Source organism: Larus michahellis, chromosome 2, assembly GCF_964199755.1.
Source record: "Larus michahellis chromosome 2, bLarMic1.1, whole genome shotgun sequence".
NCBI classification, from domain to species: Eukaryota; Metazoa; Chordata; class Aves; order Charadriiformes; family Laridae; genus Larus; species Larus michahellis.
This window is the reverse complement of record NC_133897.1, coordinates 23,331,641-23,353,547: the sequence shown is the minus strand read 5'-3', so window position 1 is coordinate 23,353,547 and position 21,907 is coordinate 23,331,641.

The window sequence follows — 21,907 nt, the reverse complement described above, 5'->3', positions numbered from 1 at the left end:
AATTACTATACGGTTGACATCTCCAGTACTGGTTGTGTGGAATGCTGTTTTTTTCAGTTTAACTAGATAAACTGTGTTACTCATTTACTGCTTAGGTTTTGGAATCAACTAAAATGGACTATAACTGGCAGATGCATAATGTATTATGATATTTCTTATCACTTGAATAAAATATGATACTTCAAGCTAATAAAAATTAATCTTGCTTCCATATACTAGTTAACCTAGTTACTAAGAGCTAAAAATGCCCAAAATACTTTAAAACTTGGCTCTATAAAACGTAGTAGTTAAGTAGCTGTGCAATAGTTCACGCAAGCCCTTATCTGAGAGAGCACCTTTGCGAAGCTAACAGCTGACTTCATGCATTGAGTTCATTTTCCAGGAAAGACTAGTTCCCAAAGGCTTGTCTGTATTACAGAAGCTAAATGAAGGCTTCAGAGGGAGTGGGGGTTAGGAGAGGTATTTAAAGGCAATGCATAGAAAGAGTAATTTGTCTTAGTGCTGACTTGATTCTAGTATTCAAACCCTTTTAGAAAAGGAGAGCCACCATGCTCAGTGTTCTCTGCTGAACATGCAGCAGAATGGGGAACAGAAAACTCCCATCTGGCCTGCCATGGTCTCCTGGGAGGCAGATGTGAAAGGTTGACGTCCTCTGTGAGCACTTAGAAGCTTTCTTTGCTTCTGCAGAGCAAGATGCTTCTCCAATTAAAACACAGTGAAAACCTCAGCACAGCTCTTGCCCCACAAAAGTAGCTACTGTGTTCTGCATCACTCCTCCTGTAAAGCCTGCCTCCCGTAAGCTTTCACTCAGGTACAATTCTTGTGGCATGAGTAAATGCAGACTGGAGTTGTTCAGGAAGTATGAACTGCATTCAGTGCTCATTCGGGGTAACGGTAGTAGTTCCATGTTGTACAGACACTCTCACAAGCACTTGGGAACTGATCTGTAAGGAAAATCTTACTGGTTTTCTTATAGGTAACTTATTGTTATCCCCATCTGATAGGGATGAAAAAAATTTACTTTTTTCATCCTTATATCAGTTCCTTTTGCTCCAGTGCCTGACTAACCAGGTGCAGTGCAGGCACGGGAGTAAGGGGGCAGTAGGAGTCCACTTTTCCATCCCAGTCGCCTGCAGCACCAGGTTAGGAGCTCTGCAGCCAGGATGCTGAAGAGGGAGGTTGGCAGTGCCTGGGGTGAGCTGGGGCCCTCTATGGCTCAGACACACAGGTGTCCCACAACCTGGAGGTAGGGGCCGAGCCGTGATTGCAGGTTGCATCTTTGAACCTCCCAGCGAGAAGCACTGAAGCTGTTCTTCACAGCACAAAAGCACCTAATTTTTCAAACTAGGCATGGCGGTGCTGTTCCTACCCTGCTTTCACAGCGGACTTCAGCCTCTCACTTCCACCTCCCGACAGGCTAGGGGGTGTTTTCTCTTCCCCATTTTACTACACGTGGGCTGATGTTCAGCAAAACACACAAATCCATTAGTCTGGGATATGGGCCTGTCCAGCTTGGTGCTTTAGGTGCCCACCTGAGAGAAAAGTTCTGCAGCTGGTCGTGTGTTTACTTTGGTGACCCTTCCATGCAAAAGGGACAGAAGTGACTGAGGAGAGTGCCTGGACCCAAGCCTCAGCCATTGCTTGCTGCAAAGCAGAACAGATACAACCTGGTCTACGGTGTGGTGAGTAGGTTACCTTCATTAGAAAGTGAAAGAGTGAACCCAGCCTCTCATGCTGCAGAGGTGATAGACACCAGGTTTTCTACTACCTATCAACTTCCAGAATGATAAAAAAAGCACAACTGAACTTGCATGGGAGATGCTTTGTGTCATCATGACAGCTGGGGGTGTGTGCAATTGCTAATTTTGAACACTTAAAAGGCACAGGTGTCTACAACCATTCAGGATAAGAGTGGGATGAGGTCCTGATGTCCTGCCTATTGCAAACTTCTGAAGTCTGTTTCTGGATCTGGGCACTGAAAAGGTTGGGCCAATGCTTAACATCGTTTCTAGCAGCTGAAGCAGTGCGGGAGCCCCAGCCGGCGGCACCCAGCAGCTCGCTGGCAGGGAGAGGCAGCTCCGCCGGGGGACGGTGGGGACCATCGGTGGCCCTGGGCAGAGACCCATGGCACAGCCTGCTTTCTGAAATGCACGTTGACCGCTGGAGGTTACCTGAATTGTGATAGTCTTCCAGATGTCACTTCTCCCTTTGCTGCCAGCTACCTGGCTCGCTGCTCTCTGTCGCCTTTGATTGCTTCACCCGGGAGATGAAAGAAGTGACTGCATCCAGCACTGACGGTGCAGCAAAGGAGTTATTCCTGGCTCCTTTGTGTTCAGGGTTACTCAGAGCACAGAAAAGAGTGTTCAATCCTGGGAATAAATAGAAAAATAGATAAAAATAAATAAAAATAAAACCTAGTTGCCAGGGGGATAGGAAGACTGCAGGAAACCTCCAAAGCCTGCGCTCTGTAGGAGTGCAAGAATACCCTCATGGTGGAAAGGAGAGCGGATGGTGACTGTGTAAACTTCTCAATGTTTGATTTCGGCGCTCCAGGCTTATGCTCGTATATAATTGCTGAAAGCTGCTCAGTGCTGAGCCAGCAGCTGGCCTCAGAACTGTGTTTCACACCCCAATAACTGCAGGGGCAGCCGTACCGAGCAGGGCAGCCCCCATCAGTGGCCGGGCACTTTTCCTGCCCTTCAGCGAGCACCATGAAACCGCTCCCATGAGCTGAGCAGCAGCACTCAAAGGCCGCGTTTCCTCACTTGCCGAGTGACTGGTGCCCATGGCAGTCACCAGGTCCTTGTACAGTGTGTAGCAGAGGCTACTGCTGCAGGCAACGCTGCTTATTTATTGGTAAATGTTGATTTCTAACAAGCCCTTCTGACAGCGGGTCCATTCCAGGTAACCCAAACAGAACTGATTTTGCCTAAGTCACTTCTGTTGCCAAATGTATGAGCTGTACTCACAGTAAATAATATTAATCATCCAGGTAATTAAGAGTCCTCATATTTAGTCTGTTTTGCCTCATGTAGCCAGCTTGCTTTCCTTTCCTTTCCTTTTTTTTTTTTTTAAAGTAATCCTGTGAAATGTGGAAACTGTTACCAGATGCTCCATATTCCAAGCCCCTGGGAACATGTAACTAAAGCATTTCTTCTGCCATCTAGTTTGTCAGCTTTAGCATACAGCAAATTTACTTTTCCCTCCTTTCTTTCTTTCTTTCTTTCTCTTTCTTTCTTTCTTTCTTTCTTTCTTTCTTTCTTTCTTTCTTTCTTTCTTTCTTTCTTTCTTTCTTTCTTTCTTTCTTTCTTTCTTTCTTCCTTTCTTCCTTTCTTCCTTTCTTCCTTTCTTTCTTCCTTTCTTTCTTTCTTTCTTTCTTTCTTTCTTTCTTTCTTTCTTTCTTTCTTTCTTTCTTTCTTCCTTTCTTCCTTTCTTCCTTTCTTTCTTTCTTCCTTTCTTCCTTTCTTTCTTTCTTCCTCTCTTTCTTTCTTCCTCTCTTCCTTCCTTCCTTCCTTCCTTCCTTCCTTCCTTCCTTCCTTCCTTCCTTCCTTCCTTCCTTCCTTCCTTCCTTCCTTCCTTCCTCTCTTCCTCTCTTCCCCTCTTTCTTTCTCTCTCCCTTCCTTTCCCCCTTTCCCCCTTTCCTCTTCCCTTCCCTTCCCTTCCCTTCCCTTCCCTTCCCTTCCCTTCCCTTCCCTTCCCTTCCCTTCCCTCTTCCTTCTTCGTCTCTCTGCCTACCTAGTATTTCAGTTCTGAGCATCCTTTTTGCCTCACAAGAAGTGCTCAGAGTCCTGGCTCTTGCCTTCTCTCTTCCCCTCCCTGGGACAGCTCTGTTTGGCTGTTATGTCTGTAAATGACTCTGGTGCTTTCGCCTCTGGCATATGGTGCTCAGTGGGAACATCTGTATTTTTTTAAACGCACAGAAGGAAAAGCTAAGGAAAATAGCTGCAAGACTGCTCTGAGGTCCTGGAAGCTTGTTTTAACTGGGAGGTTTAAAGGATTCAGGACACTTTGGGTGAAGCCTGAAGGCAGTGTGGTGGAAAGCTGCCCAACAGCAGTGGTGGTGGGGCGGTGGCATCACTGCCACCCCATGGCACCAAGCTGCCCCACAGACCGTCAGGCATCTGGGCTCCTTGTGCAAAGCCACAAAAGCACCCAAGGAACTGAGACCTTCAGAAACCTGTTTCTAGGAAACTGCTCATCCTAGAGCAGTGTGAAACCTCCCGAATGGGGTCTGGACCAAATACCACACCAGGCAGGGCGCCCGGTGCTGCCTGTGACCAGAGCACTTACAGGGCTCACGCTCAGAGTCTTATTTGCAGGTGCAAAATCCCACATGTAGTTGGGTTACTGGGCACTTTGGGACCGGTCTGTTCTCCCATTAGTCAATTAAAACATATCACATATAGACTCTCAATCACCTTTAGGCACCCACAGAGCATGGAGAAACTTGTGGCTGATGTCCCTGTCATAGGGTGTTGGTGGCAGTGACCAAGGACCCGTGCTGTGTGGAGATCATGTCCTGCTGGGTCACACCTGGCTCTGGGGGGCTCCTGCTCCTGGCCAGGGGTTCCTTATGCCAAGTGTTGGAAGGGAAGGTGCCCAGGGGATATAAATTCCCACATTTGGAGGGGATGAGCAGCTGAGTGTCTGGATAGAGAATCTCACTGGTAGTGAGGTAACTACTGGAGATTTTAATTGCAAATCCTTCCACAGGGGAAGGGAAACCTGGATATTACTGAAAATTTAAAAGCCATTTGCATACAATAAACTGCTCGAACAGACATTTGCTTGAGTGCAGTCACGCATGCAGAATTAGGAAGTGCCAAAAATGAAATTACATTTTCAATCTTCATTTGGTCCCTTTGTGCTCATGTATAACACTACGGATTTCAGCTGCAAGTTCTGGCCCTCGTGCGATTCAGAGCTCGTACCCGACAGCGCTTCAGGAACCACCACCACTCACTGCCAGAGCATTTTCAGACCTCCTGCGTGTGTGTTTCCCCAGTTTATTAATCTTCTTTAAAGGATCTGAATTTTTAATTTCCTCTAGGGTGGTCTCTGCTGTTCTTCTGCCAGAGGTGGGGTATCATCCACCCTGTTTCACACATGGGGCCATGGACCACAGGAGTCAGGCCCAGAAGCAGAAGCTAAGCCCAGGGGTACGGTGTGAGGTCGAGCTGCACTATTTACTTTTAAAGCACTTACTGATTTCAGGTCCAAGTACTTTGCAAGTCTGGATCTCAAATCACGTTCCCACAAAATGAAGCTCAGACATTCAGAGGTACCAAAGCAAAGCACAGGTCAAGTGAAATTCCCAGCCTCGGCCAGGAAAGCTATAGCACAAGCAGGGGAAAAAAAAATAATCCAGTTCTTCAACATGTTGTAGAGCTACCTTAACCGTGGGCCCTTCTCTCGCTACAGCACATTGCATCCCCCGTTCCCCAGTTCCCTTCTGCTGCAATAAGGGCAGCGATGCTCTTGCGAACAGCCCCCCTCACAACCCACTCCAAGGTCGTTCCCCAGGCCCAGAGGTAAAAGCTGCTTATGGGCTTCATCCGCAGCGACCAAACCCACTGCTTCAGACAGGGGCAAGGCCGCAGCACACAAATCTCTGCACGGTGGTGCGTAATAGTTTCCGTACAAACTCTTCAGCCTGACATTTTCCGGCCTGTTTCTTTTTCAGAGACGTATATCAGCTGTCTCCCTGTGGTGGGTTACATGAACTGCATGGAGAAGACAGCCTGTGTGGAGCATTTCTCCTCTCTGACGGAGCCTTGGCTGGCCAGTGTCCCTTGCAGGGTGGTATGGCCACAAAGTTTTCTCCAGGAATTGCTCTGCAGTTGTTCTCTGCTACTGGCTGTGATTTTGAAGTCCAGAAAGATGTCTCAGACTTGGCAGACAGCAAATAATATTTGCATCATTTGCAGCAAACAATTAAATAGAATTAAAAATAATATCTAAATATTTAAATATGTAAAGGGCGGGTGTCAGGAGGATGGGGCCAGACTCTATTCAGTGGTGCCCAGCAACAGAACAAGAGGCAACAGGCACAAACTGGAACACAGAAAATTCCATCTGAACATGAGGAGGAACTTCTTTACTTTGAGGGTGGCAGAGCACTGGAACAGGCTGCCCAGAGAGGTTCTTTGGAGTGTCCTTCTTGGAGACATTCAAAACCCACCTGGATGTATTCCTGTGCAACCTGCTCCAGGTGACCCTGCTCTGGCAGGGGTGTTGGACTAGATGATCTCCAGAGGTCCCTTCCAAACACTACCATTCTGGGATTTTGTGATCCTGTGAAATAAAAACATGTTCAGGATGGAGAATGGTGGTGGGTTGAACCCGGCCAGCAGCCAAGTACCCACACAGCCCCTTGCTCACCCCCATCACCACCGGCAGGGCAGGGGAAGAGAACAGGAAAAACAAAAGTGAGAAAATTTGTGGATGGGGATAAAGACAGTTTATAAACGGGGCGGGGGGGGGAAGCCCAAGAAACACACAGGCAATTACATGCCACCCCCATAAGCAGACAGATGCCCAGCTGACCTCCAAACAATGGCCTCCTTGGAAGCCAAAATCCTTCTTCTTCCTTTATCTCAGTCTATATTGCTGATGGTTGAGCTGGTTGAGCGTGATGTTGCATGGTGGGGAATATCCCTTTGGCCAGTTCAGGTCAGCTGTCCCAGCTGTGTCCCCTCCCGATGTCTTTCCCACCCCCAGCCTACTCACTGGGAGGGTGGAATGGGAAACAAAAAGAAAGCCTTGAGGCTCTGCAAGCACCAGGTCAGCAGCAGCCAGAACCTCAGTGTGTCACCAGCACTCTTTTAGCCACAAATCCAAAACACAGCACCACAGGGGCCGCTATGAAGACAGTTAACTCCTATGAAGACAGTTAACTCCATCCTGGCCAGACCCAGCACAAGAATTTAGCAGAGGTTCAGAGGGGTGCTGTGTCTCTGGACTCAGCGGCTGGGTGCAGGCGATGTACAAAGGCTAAGAACCCGGATACAAAGTCCATCATCCAGCAAATTTGGAGCAGGGTTTTAAGCTCCGATCTCCCAGCATAAGAGACTCCGTAGACTTTATGGATGTCTGAGAAATGCATGCGCTAGAAAAGCTCTGCCCTTTTATATAATTGGCTTTGTTACGCATGGCAAGCTGAACAACATGGGGTGGCTTTGCTGGCTGAAGCCCTCCACATGCAGACCAGGTTTCCATCCCCGTCCCTAGCTAATGTTTAAATATTGTAAAGAAACTTTGGCTCCCACCTGCTGTAAACGAATACAATCATAAATTTAAAGCTTATTTTGCAAACTGGGGATGGGAATTTCAAACACACTTCCTGGCCTGGCAGTCCTTCTTTGCTGGAGTGCAGGACGCCAGTTGTCCCCATCAGACCGCAGTGCCCACCCGCTGGGAGGCTGAACCGCACACCTGTAACCACTCTGCCAAACACGCCACGGAGCACTTTCCCTGATGGTTTAAACCTAAAATATTGAACCGCGATCTACAAGGGGTCTGAAGTGGTGAATTCTTGCATTGGTAGGATATGCTTCTATCCTGGTAAAATTCCACTGTTCAGTCACCCTGAAAATGAAAAAGTTATTCCTTATAAACAGAATTTCTTGAATTTCATTTTGTGCCTGTTCCCTCTAGTCCTTTTACTGGATACCAGCTGGCTCCACCTTCCTTACTCCTTCCATGAGGTGTTTATACATGTTGATGAGATCCCACCAGACCCTTCTCTTCTCCGGGCTGAACAGTCCCAGCTCTCTCAGCCTCTTCTCGTATGTCAGATACTCCAGGATCTTCATTGTCTTTGTGGCCCTGGGCTGCTTGCTCCAGTGTGTCCATCTCTCTCTTGTACTGGGGAGCCCAGCACTGCAGAGGGGTCTCACCGGGGCTGAGTAGAGAGGGAAGATCGCTTCCTCAAAAGAGCTTAGCTTCATTATCTTGAATTATACTGACTGGTCTTGAAAAGTGGTGACCTGGCGGATGAGAGAGTAAGTAAAGGCCAGAGCTCTACAACAACATATGAACAGCCATACTGTCCGTCAGTATCCACCCAGCGATCCACTCAGTCTCCTACAGTGCCTGCTGAGGAAAAGGCCATAAGAAACAGGGTTCCAATCCCTGGAACAGCCTTCATTTTCCAGCAAACAGAAATTCAGGGACTTTTTGAGTAGTGGCTTGATCTAGATCATTGATGAACTTGTCTGATTTGATTGGAATCCTTTGATATTTTTGGCTTCCATCAGCCTGTATTTCATCATTTGACAGTGTACCAGGGAAAACCATTTTTTTAATATATATTTTATCCTCACTGTCTGATAATTTTGTTGATTTTCCAGCAGTTCTTGTGTTATGAAACACAGTAAATAATCATTCTGCGTTCAACCCCTCCATGCCACTCCTCATTTGACAGACTTCTCTAGTAGCTCCCCCCCGGCGCCACTCCATGTTTCTAACATTTCTAGTGTCTTCTAACCTGGAAGCCATCCTGTAACCCTAATAACCCTCATCACTCTTCTCCTCATTTTAGTTCTGCGATAATCTGTACAAAACAAGCTGACTAAAACAACGCGCTGTCTTCGAGGCATGTGCCTTGGAGCAACACAGAGTGACATAATGGGAACTCCTGGTTTGTGCTCAGTTACCTTCAAAGGAAGTAAAAATACCCGATCTACTTTTTTGATCACTGCTCAGTACTGGGCTGACGATTTCAGAAAGTTATCCACAGTGACTCCAAGATCTATTTCCTAAGGACTAATAGCTATGAGATATTTTTTCCCCCTACTTTGTCATCATTTACATTAAATTTTCATCCACTGTTTGATCATCCAGTCATCCAGGACTGTGATATCCTTCTGCAACTTTGAGCTCGGCGTTAATACTGACCGCCCTTAATAATTTTGTACCAACTGAAAACTTTTGTCAATCTGCTAGTCATTCTTTGCTAGCTCGCTGACGAATGTATTGAATGACGGATGCTCCAGTGTGCAAATACTTGTGGGAGCTCAGCAACAGCTTCCTTCCACAGCGAAGGCTCTCCGTTATTTCTCTCATTTCCTACTTTCTAGCTTAAAATGGGGAGAACCTTTCCGTCGTATTTCTTAGGAATCTGTAGTGATCATTTTACAAGAGCTTCTGACAAAATCTTCCATCTGCATCACCCTTACTCACAAAGCTTGTAAAAACCTACAGACATTTCCACCAGATTCCTGAGGCATGACTTCCTCAGGAAAAAATGCATGTGGAATCCTACCCAGCGTAGCTGCTCCTACAGCTCCTCCTGATTTTGCCAGGTAAAAATGTTACGATTTATTGCTCTATAGATTTCAGCATCACCCTGGAGCCTTTTTATGGAGTCTGAATTTATACCGGCCATTGACTATCCCTCTGACACCAGATGCATCGCAACTAGCAAATTAACAATTTCATGCTGAGTTACCCCAGACCCACTCAATGGTTGCCACCCTGTCGCCTTCTTACGTGTCCGTGTATTGATTCATTTCAAAACCTCTTCAGCTTGAGATTGTTCTTCATCTGTCACTGGGGGCTCCTTGACCTTGTACTTAATGAGCTGTATTCATGCAAGATTTTTCCTATGGCCTTATCTTTGCTGAGTAACCTCCAGCCTCTTGAGTGTCTCGCTTGAGGCTGTACTGAATTTCTGGCAGACATTATGGCTTGGATGTGTTTGAAAGTGTTTTTTGTTAGCAACCTGAATCTCAAATGGGTATTTGATCCGTCTCACTGTAGATCTACTTTTCATTTGCCAGAATTTCCTGATTTTTCCATTTGGACACAATTTCTGTCAAGTTCTAGTAGTTCCCTTCACTGTCCTTTTTAATTGGGCTGGGTTTTGGGGTTTTTTCTTTTTTTTTTCTTTTCTTTTTCTTTCTAAGATGCTTTTCAGCAAGATAATAGGCAGTTCTCAGTTTAATATGGTATCTCCAAAAGTCTCTTTATGGCTTATCAGCATTTTCAATCTTTTAGCTTCTACTTTTTTCTTTTTTTTTTTTTTAAAAAATTGGTGTGCACACTTGACGAAAGCTCCCTTTTGAAGTTTAGCTTGATTGAAATGGACTTCCAGGTTATTTTTCAGTCCTGGCTCGATTTTGAATTTCAGTACATGCAACCGCTTCACAGCTAACCTCTCCACTTTCTACACAGGCTATAAATTACTTGTCTCTCTCTGTCCTTCGCAAAATATTTTCTTAGCATTTCTCTCCTTTAACCCATAAGTATCTAGCCACCTTTTCCTCCAGGTAGAGCAGCTCCTACGTACCTAATTGAACCTGGAGTAATTGCTTTGAACTTCATGGCATCTATTTCAGACATGAGAAAGAGCTTTCAGATGAAAGCCTGTCAATTTTTTTCTCCCAACTTTATTAGATAGGCTAACAAAACACAGGCCCTCTATCCACAAACCTTGACTTACACTGTCATCAAATGAAGGGGCACTGGAGGTGCTCGCCACAGGGGCTGGCAGGGCAGAGCCTCACTGTCCAGGGCCCATCCTACCTCCCCCAGGCCGGGGGATGGTGTGGGAGGATGACTGGGGCAGCCCCAGCCCAGGGCATCAGGCAGCTCCATGGGGAAGGAGGTGCCTGATGTAGAGGGTGTTTGCTCTAACCTGCCTGGTCAGGGCGAACAAGTAGTTGAGGCCTTCTGCAGACAGCTAGAAGTAGCCTCATGTTCCCTGGCCCTGGTCCTCATGGTAGACTTTAACCACACCAGTATCTATCCGAGGGAAAACACAGTGGGGCATAATCAGCTTTGGAGGTTCCTGGAGAGCATTGATCACAACTTCCCAACCCAAATGACAGAGGAGCCAACAAGAAGAGGTGCTCTGTTGGACCCCACGCTTACAAACAAGGAAAAGCAGGCACACTGGGGTTGTGAAAGTCAAAGGCTGCCTTGGCTGCAGTGACCAAGAGATGGTGGAGTTCAGGATCCTGAGAGGAGGCACCAGGGGAAAAAACAAGATCACAGCCCTTGATTTTAGGATGGCAGAGTTTGGCCTTTTCAGGGATCCACCTGAAAGAGTCCCATGGAATAGGACCCTAAAGGGAAGAGGGTTCTTTCCTTTTGTCCTGACTTTTACATTTTTCAAGTGAGCAAATATACGTGTATTGTTGAAGTTGTTTGCTGTTGTTCTTGCTTCTCACTCAGTTTTTAGGGCCCTTAGCACTTCCTTCAACCCCCAACTTCCCTTCTCTGCCCCACAGCAGCCTAAAGTTCTGTGTAAAGGCGGGCAGACCCCTTTCTTGTAGAAGGGCCCAACACTGAAGTTTGTGGGGATGCTGTAGAAGGTCCTGCCCTGTTCTCCGCTCCTGAGACAAGAGCTCCAGCGGGGCTTCAGATGGGCGGCAGAGGGGCAGAGTGAGCCTCTCTCCTCCCTTGGCTGCCTGGCACTCAGCTCATCGAGGGCACAGGACAGCTCTGGTGTCAGGCAAGTGAGGACCGAAACCCTTGTTCATGCCTTCACTGGTCGGTACCTCCAACGCCAGGAGAGCAGCACTGGCTGTAATGCAGGTTTGTATGCCAATGCCTCTTGTGACTTGGCCATTGTCACCTAGCTAGAGTTCACAGATGGCCTCTCTGCTTGACAAGCCCCTAAGGACTGGGCAGAGATCTCTCTGCTGACTTTGGGGTCATAGGCCCTGCATACACCATATGAAGATCCCATTTGTAGTCCCCTCACAGGAGGCTGCATCACTTTGAAGGGACCAGTGAGGTGCACCACGGAGAGCTGGTGGGTTTGGAGCGTAGCCCGGCACACCTCGTCTCCCGAGCAGTGGGAGTGAGGTGCGTTGTGCCCAGTAGAGCGTGGAGGCAGATGTGTGTAACTCCGTTGGCATCACCACAGGGCTCACCTTAGCTCCTCCAAAAACATCACGGACATCTGCAGGCAGAACAGTAGCCAGGAGTAATGTGGCAGCTTCAGAACATGCACTAAATGCAGTGTAACACGAGAACACGAGGCTGTATCTGGAGAGAGAAAAGAGTCAGACGAGCAGAAGGGAAACGTTTACAGAGATGCTGAGAGAAAGGATCTTATTTTGATTCCTAGACCGAACACAAAGAAACAACTACATTAAATAGTTTGCTCTTGCAGAACATTAGAGGTCGAGGCATGAAGTCAGTCTTCAAAGGGAAGTGAGTAATGTAAGCGCTAACTGAAAAGCCAGCATAAAGCAGCATACCAAAAGGAAGACATGGGAGAGCCTCGCTAATGACATCATGACAAGCAAAGTGGTCTAGGAAGTATATGATGCTGTGATAAGTCTGAGAAGGTCCCCAAAAGAAGATCAAATATTCCACCCAATGTTGAGGATTTGTCTTGTATAGCACCATGGACTATATACGGAAACCCAAAACCACTGGCAGGGTCTGCATGTGGGAATTCCTTCAGCTTCTGTGCACCCACCAGCCTGAAAAAGCTTCCTGGTTTAAAACGTGCTGGAATTTTTGCATCCTTCCCTTGCTCATGATGGCTCTCGCATTGCTGCAGCTTCCAGGCTGGCTGCTATTTCCAAGCAAAACAACAGGCATCGCAGGCTTCTCGCAATAGGGGACCAGAGTCCCTTATCTTCCGTATCATCAGCCTCCAGTTGGAGAGTTGCACTTTACTGCTTGGCAATTTGAGATTATGTTGACATTAAGGTAAGGTACTCCGTGGGTAAAAGCCTACGTGAATAACTTCGCCAGGGTTTATTTGCCTGCGGTCTGACCGGAGCCTGCCGGAGCCGCTAAGGGGGTGAGCAGGAGGCAGCAGCGATCTGAGCAGGGGTGGGAGAAGTGCCGCAGGACCCAGAAAAGACAGATTGGTATAGGCTTGGTTATAAAAGGTTTGGAAAACCACTATTTTATGCATGAGAGACAGCAAAATACGGGGCTGGCCTTCTACCTTTGTTCATTCTCATTTCCGTGTACACAAAGCAATTTCGAACGGAGGATTTGTTTTTCATCTCTCAAATATTATTTCTGTTCTTCCAAGAAGCCCTTCCCCAAATGCACTCGATATCACTGGGGACCTGCTCCACACTCCAAATGTTTTTTTCATGTAATAAATACTTGACATTTAGAAAAATCGCTTCTAAATTTACACAGTGCAGAGCTCACAGTTTGAGATTACCCTCTAAGCATCCTGAAGTGCCAGGCGCATAAATAAATATCTTTGCAAACAGATTCTCATTTATTAGTTTTGCAAGTGTATTTTCACTTCTTGGAGACGGGTGATTACTACACAAGGAAAGGAACAGCTCTGGTTTAAGTTAAATAGTAAGAAAGTGCAGGAGAACGGCTGATCAAAAATGTTAAAATCTCTCCATATTCTTTTGATTTGTTTTCTCTCTTTGTATTCTAAGTTTTGTAATTATGGTGCTATACATCTAAACGGTTCAGTTGTGCTTTATGTCATGGCCAACCAAGCACAGACTGAGCTGCGAAACGGCAGCAAGAGATAAACTGCAGTTTTTTGAGAGAGGAAAAGCTGTCTGTCTGCAGCTCATGTCTGGTCTCCATCCTACAGAACACAAGTGCGTCTCAAGACGTGGTGGACTTACCCCCATCACACTGCTGGGAGAGCACCAGCCATTGCTGCCCCCTTTTTGAAGAGGGAGTAATAGAGGACTAAGTGCTTGGCCATAGGGAAGTCAAGGGACTGCTCACTACTCTCGCTACATGGAGATGAAAAAGAAAAGATCCTGACAAAGGCATCCTTCCCTCTCAGAATCACGGAATCACGGAATTTTTCAGAGCTGGAAGGGACCTCTAGAGATCATCTAGTCCAGCTCCCCTGCTAAAGCAGGATTGTCTAGAGCACATCACTCAGGACTGCATCCAGGCAGGTCTTGAAAGTCTCCAGAGAAGGGGACTCCACAACCTCCCTGGGCAGCCTGTGCCAGTGCTCTGTCACCCTCACCGTAAAGAAGTTTTTTCTCATATTTGATCGGAACTTCCTATGTTCCAGCTTGTCTGGAAACTGCAAAGTATTGCCTCATTTCCAGGTGTGTGGAAAGGAGAGAAAAATTCCTGCTGGCCACAAATTGGTTAGCATCCCTTCCCACTGTCACAAAAGGCCTGTGGATGGTGCCTGTGCTGCGGAGGCTGGAGTACTGGCGCAGTTAACGGTGCCGTGCAAGAGTACAACCTTAATCAGTGAGCAAGGTGATCCTTTTGTTTACTTTAGCTGTCAAAACCCTAAACCTCTTGTTCAAGTTGCCTCTCTGTTGTCAGTGTAGGCATAACAGCACCGTGGCGGATGGGACAAAGGGCCAGCTTCCAGTAGTCCAGAAGATCACTGGACTAGAGAAGAAGGCTAGGTCAGCCCAGGCGTTTGGCCTGGGGACAGGCTGCACAGCCCCGTCTCCTCTTCAGTACAGGCTGAGCCTTAGCGGCCCGAAACACAAGGGACCAGGGATTCTTGGAGATGCCACAGAGCCCTTGAGCTGAGGGCCTTCAGCTTGGGGACTGACCGTGCCTTGCCATGAAGTCTGGGAGTCAGTAACAGTGATGACTGTGATGATTACAGACTTCTCTTTGGGTCTGGATGTGCCAAAACATTGTTTCTTGGCCAAGTCAACACTTTAGTGAAAGTAAAGTAGTTTGTCACTTTTTCTGGCAAATGACAGATGAAGCCATGTGGAGACTGAGTGTGGAGGTCCCTGTTAGCACAGAATCACGCTTTTGCTGGTGCTTACCTCCTCCTCTGAGCGTGGATATCCAGACTGAAGGAACACGCTGCCCGGTCAAGCTTCATGACATTCTCTTCATTAATGCTGTATTACACCGAGAACGGGCTATTACTTACCTCCACTTTCTGGTTCTCCCAGAAGATCTCACCCATGGCTCCCAAAGCCCCTCAGACTCACAATTGCTTTATGTCTTGCTAATGAATTTATCCAAGTGAAGCAGTGACAGTCCCTAAGTGAAAGCAGTTTTACTTGCGCTGCTAGATTGCCGAACTAAGCTAAAGCCAAAGTACAACAGGATTAAACTACTTTTAATGTGTTTATTCAGGGCTGCACAACAGTTCGAGTGCACAAATCCAATACTGATTTCCACAGTGAACATTTCATAGAAAAAAAGAACTTTTACATTCTTATTAACTTCTTGTGACTGTGAAAATTGTTTTAGAGCTCAAAGAAATTAAGTTCACTATGTTTGTTATTCAGAAAGGTACAGCTTCTTTCAGATAATCCTTATCAACCTGATCTCCTTATGTGCTACCTCTAAGCGACGTTATACAGCCTGTTACTTAGCTACTACAGCCCTGGCCACGAAGTCTAATGCCACAGGTGTAATGGTCAGGCCATAGACAAGCCCCTGGCTCTGTATGAAGAAGTTAAGTGGTAGCTCAGTCTGGGCTTGTACCTGTACTTCACCAGCACTGTGGAACATCAAACTACAGACATCATGGCCCAGCTAGTCACCCCAGACCCTCCTTATAAACCAGGGAATCCAGGGCGTGATTTATCATATCCTAACGTAGATAGATACCTACAAAAAGCCAGACCAATTATTCTCCGCTTCCCTGCACAGACCATAAAGGGAACTTAACAGTGATGACACCTGCATCCAGTCACACGGAGACCACCTTTGGTGTCAAAATGCATCTACTTCAGTTCACTGCTAGACTACACAGCACCGAACTCCTGCGCTGGGCCACCTTCTCCCCCTCCTCTCTTTCTTTTCCCCTGGTCTGAGGTCACTTTCCAGTGATCTTCCATCTCAGCTGATCTCTTGCTGTCTGACTTCTGAAATTAATATCCTCAGCAAATCATTCAGCTCCTGCGGAGCACATACAACACAATCAGTATAATTACTCCACGTCATACCTCAGTTGTCACTTCACTTTAATGGACTGCAAGTAAGATGATCTTGAAAAGTGCTCTAAGTTAATGTTCTTAGAGTTTCTATTTTAGACTCTTCTGAAAGGTGTTAAATATATTCAGAAAAAGAGATTTCATCCTAGAAATTATTATCTATATTATAGCAGAGCGAATAGGGCCAACAGAGTTCAGAGCTCTATGATTAAGGCACTGTTAAAAACCATTCAATGTAGACAGGGAAAGGGTAGGACGGGAACGATGGGACTGATCTAATAAGCATGTTTATGATGTAGAAATTTATATATGAAGTAGTCGCCCTGACTATGAAGTAGCATCCTGTGCTTATGGACCATGGCGTCTAGCATAGAAGTCACCCTACCTTGAACTAGAGGCTTTGGTTGGTGAGCTGAATCTCAGGTATTTCCTTCTGCCGCTTTACAGCAAGGTGAGATGCCCAAGGACAGTGGTAAACCTGTGTCACAGCTGCTAGATCTGCCTCCCCCTCCAGCCCATCCAGTATTTCAATACGTCTGACTTTTTAAAAGGAAAATACTTTACACCAGCATTTGATGGGGAACAGTGCATTCAATGTCAAGAGTACCGTAATCTCCCATTTTAGGCCGCTGACTCCGCTCACGCATCCCTCAGCCTTCCTCCGTAACACTTCTCCATGATGTATCATGCACCAGCACATCCAGAGTGTCTCAGATCTTGTCTCTTACTCTCCTATTTCAACGCCTCAGAGAACATCATCACCTCCTTTTGGATCCAGCTTTGAAACCTTTCTTGAGATTGTAACGACTCTGTATTTTGGAAATGTAGAACCAATACATTTAAAATCCAGCTAGAATTGGAGTCCTTTTGGCCCTTTTTTGTATCATAATCCAGTTTTAGGACATTTACTGATGCAGCATGCCACCCAGCTCAACTCCTTCCTCTTCCGCAGGTGATTCAGATTCATGCAAACGCATGTTGTCCAAGGCGAAGCATCAGTTTTAGAGGCAGTTCGAGTTGCGGGACCGTTACTGAGTGGTTTTACTCTGTTAAAACTCCACACACAACACAAGAGCGATTTTCTTCCTTACAAAGGAGATTAAAAGCCGAACAAAAAGAACTAATGCTCCCGCAGGTTTGGAGTTACACAAGCTTAGAATTCAGATTATTTTTGCTTTTAAAGTCTCTCAAAATACCTAATAAAGTAATTTAGAAGATGAAAGTTATTCTGTTTGTAATCCTTATATCTTTTTCCCAGCACATCCGGCATTTCTTCCTCCAACAAGCATGGTGGGACATGAGCTTCTGGACTAATTCAGCTTTGCTTCCCTGTGCTGCAGAAAACAGACAGCAGCTTAAATTCAGTCCTTGATGGGCTCTCTCTTTTTTCACTTACATGATAAAAGAGTTTAATCTGCATTTATATACTTAAGAGCTAATGCTTTCATTATGGTATCTCCGTTAAGCAGATGGTTCCATCTGTCAGCCTGCACAGGCCATGAGACCTTAACACTCCTGTTCACCATTAATGTCTCTGGCCACAGAGTGAGGAAGACACAGGCACTTGATACAGGATGGAAGAGGTGAGCTAAATTTTATACATGTATCTTAAAACCCAGACACATCCAGATTCTTGAGGAGGAGGCGATTCCCCCTCTCTTTTTAAAATGCTGATGGTCTCCCCCAGCCCATATGTGGATTTTTCCAGCTTCTGGCTGCGATGTGGCCATGACCCCAAGCTTCCCTAGCCCACTGCCATGGCTTTCAGCTTGTTGAACTAGACTTTGGCCAGTCTCTTCTCCTGGACTAACCCAGTCCCCTCATGTTGCAACATCTTCCCATGACACTTTTGCCTAACAGTATTTTGAAGCACGAGGAAAACTTAACCTGGTCTTGGACAATCGCGTTGCTCCTGGGAGAGCTCCTTCTTAAGCCCCTCTAGCACCAGGGACCATGTGTTTCCCGTAGCAGGAGTGGGATCTTCATGGGAGATACTCTGCCCCGAGGAGGATGGTTTGTGCTTGGTGTGATCCAGACACACTACAACTCCGACAGGCATAACCTCAGTGCATAACCGCTTCCTCCCGCTCTCCTCTTGCCCAGCCAGCTTCTTCCAGACTGCTCCCCTTCTAATCAGGGGGTGAGGAAGGGGCAATGCTTTGTCTGGGGCAGCACTCGCTTATTCTGTACCCGGACCGAGCAGTCCTCATCACCAGGCAGTGCTGCTCTTTCAGTGCCTACCTGTTCTTCAGTTAAATATTTGAGATGGCTAAGCTCATTCTGAAACACTTTCTTCCCACAGTTGAAATCACCCTCCTGCTTTAGAAATCGCTCGGATTATGAGGACACATTTGCATCTGCATCACTCATACATATGCAAACAAAAGAAACCCTTTGGTTTTGATCATATAGGAAAGACTGACACGCTACGGGAAGGAGAGAGGCCGCAGAGACCCAGATCATCTTTGGGCACAAGCCACTTGGTGGTCCGTGAGGCCACATAAAACCTTTCAGTTCTAATCCTCTGCGCTGGCTGCAATAAAATTTGGCAATTGCAGTTCAGTCCCTAGAGGGCCCTAAAGGATAATAGTCCACATCACAAAACAGCTGCATGTACATGATTTGACCTGATTTGTCAAGACAGTCAGCTTCTATTTGGAGAAGTCCCAGTAAGCAGCGCTGAAGCTATACAGCCTTCTTCAGGCCAAAAATAAAATCCAAATGCTTTAAGGGAAAATGCTTTTTCTGAAATTCATCTCTTTTTGAAATTCATTCACTACAAGTATCTATGTATGCGACCAAACCCTATATTAATAAAAAAATACACCTAAGCCACTAAAACATGTCTAGAGGGCTACTAGAAACACATCGACTAGATGTGCTCATGCCCAGTATCTTCTATGAAAAACTTTTGCACCAGTGGTTTTAACGTTTTCAATTAATGACTGTTTTCAGTGTTCAGTTAGTTTTAGAGATAGTTTTCAAATTTAACACCTACTTTTAGAGGACAACAGTCACAACTTCTGTTTTTTGTTTGGTTCCCTTCCTTGTTTGGTTTTTCTTCAATAAATAAATTATAATAATATTTCAAGTCATTAGAAGTAACAAAAGAAGATGGTTAAGTGTGTTGCCACACAGGAACAGAAAAGACTGAAATTAGACGAAGGTATTATTCGAGCAGCAGTTATGCATGCACCAATGCCCCAACCCCCTCTACCTGTTTTTGAGCACAGCTTGCTTTTTTCCTTGTACAATTTTAAGGAATTGTCTGTATTTCTACTGACAGCTCCTAAGACTGCTGTCGAGGAATCAGACTAATGCGTTTTCTACTCTGCTGTGCCTCTGAAGGCTTGGTTTTGATCGGTAAGTCTCAGGAATTCAAAAAAGAAAGAAAATCACAATTATGCCTAATAAGTCTTTATTTCCAAACAGAAACTGCAAAAATATTCTATTACAGAACAGGTAACAAGTGCAGAATTCTAAGTATGCATTATAACAGCGAAATCATTGCCTCCTTGACAAAAAATCATTAGGCACTTAAAACATGAAAACAAAGTACAAATTAAATCAGCCGTTAACAGGTGACTCAACAATACAAATTCATCTTGGTTTTCCGTAATAAAAGCACACACATGGGTGAGGGGCTTCCGCGCCTCCTCCTACATCCTGCGCAGGGACACTTCTATGTTACGCTGCACACACTCTACTCAGACAATATCGAGTTCACATCTGAAAACACAACTAAAAGTTCAGCGTCGACAGAATCAGAGAGAACCTTTTTGGAAACAGCAGTAGCAGAGCCTACGCCAGCAGCGTCACGCAGAGCTCGGTGCGTGTGGAGGAGCACAATTATACCAGCTCCAATGGTGGGTAAGCTCTGCTCGGACTATTGCATTGAAAAGAACCGAAATGAATGCAAACGAGACACATTTTAAGAGACAATGAAACCTCTGGGCAAAAGCTATGGAGGAAACTTTATGCAATTACATTTTGACACGTGGCACAGTCTCTGAAAAGAAAAACCATGTGTTTCTCATCCCTTAGGAGCAGCTCCGTGTAGACCCTCTCCATTCCCCCATCTTCTCACTTGCAGGCCTTGAACTAAATCAGAAGCAGAGGTGGCCTCTTCGACCCACCTTAGAAAGGTCAATCTAACAGGCAAGTGTCCAAATGACTAACGAAAATACCCTTGTAGAAATCAGAAAGACCCTTTAAAATTATTTTGGGTTGTATCTCTGTTTTTTTTAGGTGACATTATGTAACCTTCCCCACAGTTTACTCTGGTAGCATAAAACATAATTAATATTTCAAATAATTTAAATTAGATACTCAAAGAAAAGAATATGACGAATATTAACAGAAAGAATACGCATGAAGCTAGAACATAAAATGTGCATACAAAACATGCAGAAAAATTTCAGCCATTATACTTCGGTTTCACAAGAATTTAAGAATGGAGTTGTACCGCAGCACTAGGTACTACTAAGGAGTAGAAAGAGGTATTTTTCGGGAATGACCTGACAGTCGCGCTGTGAAGCCTAGCAGGCTCCTGAATTACAGACTTGCTGTGACCAATCTCCTCTTGTCAAAGGGCTGAAGTGAATAGTGAGGAATTTAAAACCAGCAATCTCAGCTCAGACTAGACTATCCTGTCACAACCGTTAGCAGGACGCGTTCTGACGGCCTCTTGCCATGATACCATGAATTCACGGTGGGATCATTAAATACTTCCATCACACAACTGTCTGAGTTCTCTCCCTCACTGGGGAAAAGCGGGATGAAAAAAAAGACAAGACATGGAGGTACTTGGTGCAGCAACAAACACTGCTGTGGCATACTGTATTGCTGAAGCTACGTCAGGATTTAGCAAAAGACAGATTTGACTGTTTATTCGATGGCAATACAAGGACACCACTCCTCCTATTTAGCCTCAAGGGCTAAAAAAAACATTCCAGCAGTTCTGTACTTGCAATAAAGCGGCACAGCTGGGCTGTTTTCATCCTTAAACCAGTATTTGCCAACGCCTACCACTGACGGGCAGTTTTTCCTCACACACAGAGGGGTGTGAGCTCAGTAAACTACCACACATCACAGTCACGAGTTTAGTTACTGCGCAGAACTCCTTGGTCTATAGCAAACCTGAGCTGATGTAGAATCACAGAATCATAGAATTGTTGAGGTTGGAAGGGACCTTTAAGATCATCAAGTCCAACCTTTAACCTACCCTGACAAAAGCCACTTCTAAACCATGTCCCTAAGTGCCCCATCTACTCTTTTTTTAAACACCTCCAGGGATGGTGAATCCACCACCTCCCTGGGCAGCCTATTCCAATGTTTAATAACCCTTTCAGTGAAAAAATGTTTCCTAATATCCAATCGAAACCTCCCCTGACATAACTTGAACCTGTTTCCTCTCGTCCTATCACTTGTCACCAGGGAGAAGAGGTCAGCCCCCATCTCTCTACAACCTCCTTTCAGGTAGTTGTAGAGGGTGATAAGGTCTCCCCTCAGCCTCCTCTTCTCCAGGCTAAACAACCCCAGCTCCCTCAGTCATTCCTCATAAGGTTTGTCCTCCAGACCCCTCACCAGCTTTGTAGCCCTTCTCTGGACACGCTCCAACACCTCAATGTCTTTCTTGTAGCGAGGGGCCCAAAACTGAACGCAGTACTCGAGGTGGGGCCTCACCAGTGCCAAGTACAGGGGGATGATCACTTCCCTAGTCCGGCTCAGCACACTATTCCTGATACAGGCTAGGATGCTGTTGGCCTTCTTGGCCACCTGGGCACGCTGCTGGCTCATATTCAGCCAGCTGTCAACCAACACCCCCAGGTCGTTTTCTGCCGGGCTGCTTTCAAGCCACTCTGCCCCAATCCTGTAACGCTGCATGGGGTTGCTGTGACCCAAGTGCAGGACCCGGCACTTGGCCTTGTTGAACCTCATACCATTGGTCTCAGCCCATCGGTCCAGCCTGCCCAGATCCCTCTGCAGAGCCAACCTACCCTCAAGCAGATCAACACGCCCGCCCAGCTTAGTGTCATCTGCGAACTTACTGAGCGTGCATTTGATTCCCT